The sequence below is a fragment of the Triticum dicoccoides genome, chromosome 4B (genome assembly GCF_002162155.2).
Source record: "Triticum dicoccoides isolate Atlit2015 ecotype Zavitan chromosome 4B, WEW_v2.0, whole genome shotgun sequence".
NCBI lineage: Eukaryota > Viridiplantae > Streptophyta > Magnoliopsida > Poales > Poaceae > Triticum > Triticum dicoccoides.
In genome coordinates this window covers 34,925,211-34,932,602 of record NC_041387.1, presented here as the reverse complement: position 1 = coordinate 34,932,602, position 7,392 = coordinate 34,925,211, and positions in this window count along the sequence as shown.

The window sequence follows — 7,392 nt, the reverse complement described above, 5'->3', positions numbered from 1 at the left end:
CCACCGAAAGTGCCTCCTTATTACGCACAAAAAAATGAATACTTCCCCTGCTAGCTGGGACCCACCTTGGTGGGAGGCTGACTTGTGGGCCTACTAAGTTGACGGGGACGAAGGGCTTTGTCAACTTAGTCAATATGAACAATTCTAGCTCCAGTGACCGTACGATGTCCATCCAACGGCCGTAGTGCTTCTTCAACCTCTGGTCTTCTTGCTCCAGCTGCCCAAACCAGCGCCGGTCGTGCCTCACGCTCCTGCCTCCCGTGGCCGACTGTGCTGCCGCGGAGGACTCACCTCCCCCTACTATTCACACCGCTGGCCAGGCCCTGCGGTGACGGCAGCCTCACACCGCAGCCGAACCAGTGAACCCTCGTACTCCTCTCCGCGCGGGCTTCCGCTGCCGCATCTTCCCCGGCTTCGCGTTGTCCCCTTCCTAGGCCTCGCCGTCATCCACCGCCGTGGTGCTCTCCGTGCGGCGTGGTCAACATGATCAAGGAACGACTTCCATCAGAAGAGTGCTGTACATGGAGAGGCTGATAGCTGGGTCCACGGCCACAACCCAGTTTTTTTGTGATTTGCCAAGTAAGTCGCTTTGTCAGGCCTGTTGGGTTGCAAATCTTTCGAGACGAGGAGAGCTTTCATTCGGCTGGCCGAGAAAATGGCCCATCAGTAATGAGAAATGGGCTGTACATTTTTTTTCATTTCGAGATTTTAAATTACATTAATTTTTATGCGTGGAGAATTTGTTGGATTTTATATTGATATACATTTAGTTTTAAAATCAGTTTGAATGTGAGTCGAAATTTCGGGATTAAAAACAGTTCGGACCGCACCGAAATATGCAAAATTTCGTATAATTTTTTAACCGTGGCCACAATGTGGGCTGTAATGCTAACAAAAAGAATATGGGCTCCAAACAAAACCTTAAGAATTAGCAAATGGGCTGTAAATTATTAGAAATAATGGTAGATGGGTTGTATGCTGTTTTCCACAGATTTGAGGCTTTCCTAAAAAAAAGATTGACGCACAAGCAGTGACTATTGGATGGTCATCCACCGACCGTCGTGCTTCTTCAATCTCTGCTCTTCCTGCTCCAACCGGTCAAACAAGCGCCGGCGGGACTGCCTGCTCCCTCCTTCCCGCGGCCGGCTATGCTGCCGCGCAGGCCTCACCGCCCCACCGTACTCCCATCGCTGGCCTAGCCATCCCTCTACTCACCCACACCTGCTGTTATTCTGCGACGACAGACGAACCAGTAAACCCTCGTTCAGTCGTTGTCCACCACCCTGGTCCTCTCGGCGCGGCCTACTCACCCACACCTACTGAGTCTTCCTGCCTACGTGCCGTTCCCTTCCTAGGCCTCGCCGTTGTCCACCACCCTGGTCCTCTCGACGCGGCCTGGTCAACGTGGTCAACGACCGACATGCATCTGAAGTGGACTGTACGTGGAGAGGCCGACAGCTGGGTCCATGATCACATGCAAGGAAATGCCTCCTTATTACGCGCAAAATAATGATTCCTCCACCTGACATCGGGGACCCACCGAAAGGGCCTTAGTATTTCGTGAAAAAAACGTTACCACCGCTGACAGCTCGAACCCACCAGCTATATCTTCGCACGCAAGGAAGTGCCTCCTTATTACGCACACAAAAAATGAATACTCCCCCTGTTAGCTGGGACCCAGTATAGTGGCAGGCTGACTTGTGGGCCTACTAAGTTGACGGGGACCGAGGGCTTTGTCAACTTAGTCAATATGCACGATTCTAGCTCCAGTGACCGTACGATGTCCATCCAACAGCCGTACTGCTTCTTCAACCTCTGTTCTTCTTGCTCCAGCCGCCCAAACCAGCGCCGGTCGTGCTTCATGCTCCTGCCTCCCGTGGCCGGCTGCGATGCGGCTGAGGCCTCACCACCCCCTACTACTCCCACTGCTACCCAGGCCATCCCTCTACTCACCCACACCCCCTGTTATTCTGTGGTGACGGCAGCCTCACACCGTAGCGAACCAGTGAACCCTCGTACTCCTCTACGCGTGGGCATCCACTGCCGCGTCTTCCCCGGCTCCGTGTCGTCCCCTTCCTAGGCCTCGCCATCGTCCACCGCCCTGGTGCTCTCGGCGCGGCGTGGTCAACGTGGTCATGGAACGGCTTCCATCGGACGTGGACTGTACGTGGAGAGGCTGACAGCTGGGTCCACGACCGCAGCAAGGAAGTGCCTCCTTATTATGCGCAAAATAATTATTCCTCCACCTGACAACGGGGACCCACCGGACGGGCCACCATATTTCGCGAAAAAAACGTTTCCCCCCTGACTGCTGGGACCCACCAGCTACACCTTCGCACGCAAGGAAGTGCGTCCGGGCAAAAAAAACAATTCACCCCCCTGACTGCTGGGACCCACCAGCTACATCTTCGCACGCAAGGAAGTGCCTGACAGTCGGGACCCACCTGGTCGAAGCATACGTAGCGTTGTCATTCTGGTCGCGAACATGTACGTACATACTGGTCGATGTAGAGGCGCGCACGTGTCGTAGATGTAGAGGCGCGCACGTGTCGTAGTCCGGCATGCGGCCTTCCTCAATAGTCCTCCTCTTAAGGGGATCTCCTTCCGGGGATGATGGAGAGCGAGACACCTCCACAGGTCTCCCTGCCCAACAGGGCAGATGACCCTGAAGTGTCGTCCCGAAGGATCTCTCCCGATCAACAAGTGGTGCGAGGGGTAATGAATATTAGGCCCGAAGGTGATACTTCGGGCGTCCAGGGTCTAGGGTGTGCGGCCCCTACGGGGACCAACAATAAAGGCCCCAGACTATCCAATTTACAGCCAGAGATGACTCTAAGGTCGAGTAAACATATTCCTTTGAAGGGAGTCGATACCCCTACAACTTCCAGGAATCCGGAGGCGCCGCATATGTTGATGGACATATTGCGACATGCGCCCGTCTCAGAGGAACATCGTAACTTGATGGGTACGGTGGTTGAGCGGGTTCGAACCGTGAAAAGCGGATTGAATCAAGCTTTTATGGACCTGCTAAGAGGCTTCGAGGTACGTAATTTAATTTTTTCAATTGTGCTGTAAACGCAAAATGCACCTTTGTATAGATAGTAGCCCTTGAGACTTTGGTTGGCATCCAAAGGGAGGCGATCAGAGGATCAAAAAATAGATATGCCCAGGAAATAATTTGACTAATTGGAACACAAGCTGTTTCATCCCTGGTGACTGCCCGAGATGTAGAGGTTGCAGATCTGAAGCAGAAACTTGATGTGGAGGATGATGACATCATGCTTATAAACAGGCGGCTCGACAAGGCGCAAGGTATGTCTTTGGGGCAGTCAGTATATGCAAGTATTATAATATGAGCATGACGCTGAAGATTGTATACTGAGATATGCATAAATGCAGATGGTGCCGCCTCAGTTGAGAACCTTCGGGCTGAGCTAGCCGGGGCCAAGGAGCAAGCCAGGAAGGCAGCTGCTGAGTTAAAGGCCGAACAGGCTACTCGGCGCCAGTGCGAGGAGAGGATATCTACCCTGGCGCTTGAGCTAAAGGATGCCACTAGCCGATGTGAATTTCTCGATGAATATAACAAAACCAAAGTGGGCGATCTTGATAAGGCCTTACAGGAGGCAAGAGAAGCACGGTCCGAGTCTAGAGCGGCTCGGGTGGAGATCCGACAAGCTGGGGAGATCGCGGCTAGTAAGCCCTTCTTATTGCGAACTAAATTCGGTGATCCGAAGTATGCCCCGCTTAATTGAATGTGGAGTTCTCTAGACGCATTTTTGGACTTGCCGAAGAGTGCCTCCAATGCAACGCAGTTTTTCCAAGCCCAAGAAGGACATGCGACGGAAAAGATTTTCTGGTCGCAATTCAGCATGCCAAAGCGTCCACTGTTGCTAAACGAACAGATGGCCCAGTGGGCCGAGCTCCAAAGGATATCCGGATCTGCCATGAAGGACGTCATGGTCCGGCTATGGTCGATATAGCCAATTCCGAATAGTTATTTTGGTTTTGTGCAGCAACTTGTTAATGCGGCGCCGCGTATCGACGCTGTTAAGCGGTCAACGTGCATAGAAGGTGCAGGGATGGCCCTTGCCCGCGTCAAGACCTACTGCGCGAAGACGAAGGCCACTGATATTGCAACAAAAAGTCAGCCCCAGGGCAAGGACATGCCAGAGCATTATTTTGAAGATGTCTTAGATGGTGCCCCCTTAATAGAGGGTCAGTGCTCGAAAGATATTATGTTCGATTGAAATGTATCAAAATTGTAAAAACAATGATATTAAGGCTCTTTTTATACTTTTTGCCTAGAAAGTTTTTGGTGCCTCTTGTGCGGCCGTTTTTATATAATCTGAAAGTTTACCAGTCGTCGGCTTCAGCCCCCTCGCATATAATGCGGGGGTGTTCGGAAAAGCACTTGATCACTCTTGACCCAACGTCTTGGTCCATTAAGGAGGTGTCAATGCGGCGAACCAGGCAATCGGACTATAAGGGTTTAACACTTTCACTTAGCCATAGGAGTTTGACGGTGGGGCTACGATATATCCCCTGGTATGTACGCAGTTATCCGAATACGGCACATTTTCATACGTGACCAGACGAACGGTCCTTCGTGTAATATGGAAGGATCGCCAAAGATTCCGATGAGTCATCGAGTGGTTGACCAGCTCTCGCCGCATCATGACAGCTAGTTTTTGGCTTTCCCTACTGAGGTGCTCATCCGGACGAACCAGGACACAATCGAGTAGTTTTTCCTTTACTACCTTAGCCGATAGAGCGGAACATAAGGTAGTAAGCACAGAAGCCGGGCAACCCAACTATTGACCAAAGACATGATTCGGAGCTGATGCATATAAGGCCAAACTCGTGACACTGAAGTGCGCTATAAAGCTGTTCAGACTTGTCGGCAATTCATATGTTGCTATATCGAGCCCCTGGCAACATATGCCGAGGTGCATGCATGAAATAACCACGGAAGCAAGATTTAGTTCTTTGACAAAAGCGGATACTGAATATGGGTTATGTTGACTAGCATCTGAATGATACATCAAGCGTGATCTATACAGATTATAACACTACTATCAAGGCTATTTGACATGCCGGGGGTCGACAGCTGAGAAAAAAGGGCACTTTACAGGTTTGAAATAAAGAGTGCGGTCTAAAAAACATTTGGACCTCTTGTCGCACGTCGGCGATGCCTTGCCTTGGTTTTAAAGGACTTCTCAGCAAATATAGTCACCTGTGATAAAAAGGAATGGTGAGAAAGATAAAAAGGAAAAAAAACTACGAAAGTGCGGATAATGTTATAGGTCTGTCCGCATTGTGCCCCCGTCTATGCCCATGGTATTTTGAGTGCGTAGTTATGCACGCGCGGACTAGGACGGAGGCCGAATTGTTAGTCAAGCTCTTGACGAGCTGGGCAGTCCTGCTGTAGAGTAGCTCGGACTCGTTTAACAGTGTCCGGGAGCTTGGGCGCCGAATTAACGTTCTGCCTGAAAAAGCCGCTCTGTGATTCTGCTCCTAGGGCAGCGGTGTACTCCTTGGTACGGAGGGAGCGCTCCGTGTTTCCATTGACTGCTATGATACCGCACGGTCCGGGCATCTTGAGCTTGAGATAAGCGTAGTGTGGCACCGCATTGAATCGATCGAATGCGGTTCATCCGAGTAGTGTGTGATAGCCACTGCGGAAGGGGACGATATCAAAGATCAACTCTTCGCTTCGGAAGTTATCTTGGGATCCGAACACCACTTCTAGTGTGATTGAGCCCATACATCGGGCCTCTACACCTGGTATGACTCCTTTAAAGGTAGTTTTCGTGGGATTGATTCTTGAGGGATCAATACCCATTTTGTGCACTGTATCCTAATAGAGCAGGTTCATGCTGCTCCCACCGTCCATGAGGACTCGTGTGAGATGGAATCCATTAATGATTGGGTCGAGGACTAGTGCGGCTGAATCGCCATGACGGATACTGGTCGGATGGTCCCTGCGATCAAATGTGATCGGGCAGGATGACCATGGGTTGAATTTTGGGTCGACTGGCTCCATCGCATAGACATCCCTGAGCACGCGCTTGCGCTCCCTCTTGGGGATATGGGTGGCATATATCATGTTCACCGTTTTAACTTGGGGGGGGGGCTTCTTATGTTCCCCTGTTTTCGGTGGCCGGGGCTCCTCGTTATCGTCCTCGCTTTGCGACCCCTTCTTCTTACTTTCGGTATTTAGTTTGCCGGCTTGTTTGAAAATCCAACAATGTTTGTTGGTATGAGTGGCTGGTTTGTCAGGAGTGCCATGAATTTGACATGGATGATTGAGTATGCGGTCCAAACTGGACGAGCTCGGATTGTTTCTTTTATATGGCTTCATTCGCTGACCGTACTTAGAGCCACTGAATCTGGCGTTGACCGCCGTATCCTCAGTGTTGTCACCGTTGCTTGGACGCTTGTGTTTATTGTGTTGTGGCTTGCTGTTGCCGTCTTGAACTTTGGAAGTACCCGGTTTATCGGTGTTGTTGCTTCTACGAGCCAGCCAGCTGTCTTCTCTCGCGCAAAAATGGGTCATCAGAGTGGTAAGGGCAACCATGGATCTTGGTTTTTCTTGACCGAGGTGGCGGGCAAGCCACTCATCTCGGACACTATGTTTAAAGGCCGCGAGGGCTTCGACGTCCGGACAATCGACAATTTGGTTCTTTTTGATTAAGAACCTAGTCCAGAGCTTCCTGCAGACTCCCCGGGCTGTTGGATTATGTGACTTAGGTCATTGGCGTCCGGAGGCCGCACATATGTACCTTGGAAGTTATCGCGAAAGGTGTCTTCCAAGTCTTCCCAGCTGCCTATGGACTTCTCAAGGAGGCTATTCAGCCAGTGCCGTGTTGGTCCCTTTAGTTGTAGTGGGAGGTATTTGATGGCGTGGAGGTCATCACCGTGAGCCATGTGGGTATGGAGGAGGAAATCTTCAATCCATACTGTGGGGTCTGTTGTTCCATCGTATGATTCGATATTCATGGGTTTAAACCCTTGTAGGAACTCATGTCCCATTACTTCATCAGTGAAGCAGAGGGGGTGTGTGGCACCTCTATGTTAGGCCATGTCGCGACGTAGCTCGGATGGAGTTAGTCTGCGGTATTCGGCCCGGTCATGGTTATGTTTATCATGTTCGGCTGGATGGCAGTCTCGCGCATCGAGGCACGCCCCCGCGATCCATAGATCGATCTGGTCTGACCTGTTGTGTTTTCCAAGTCATGTCGCAGGTTATATGTATATCCCCGAGTTGTTGTGTCTCTGTTTTTGCGGTGAGGTAGTGCGGGCTGGTGTTCATCTTGAGTTGCTGATTTATCCCGACCAAGTGGTGGTCGGTCAGCCGTATTATGCGCTGGTAGGACGGGCTCCAACGCCTCG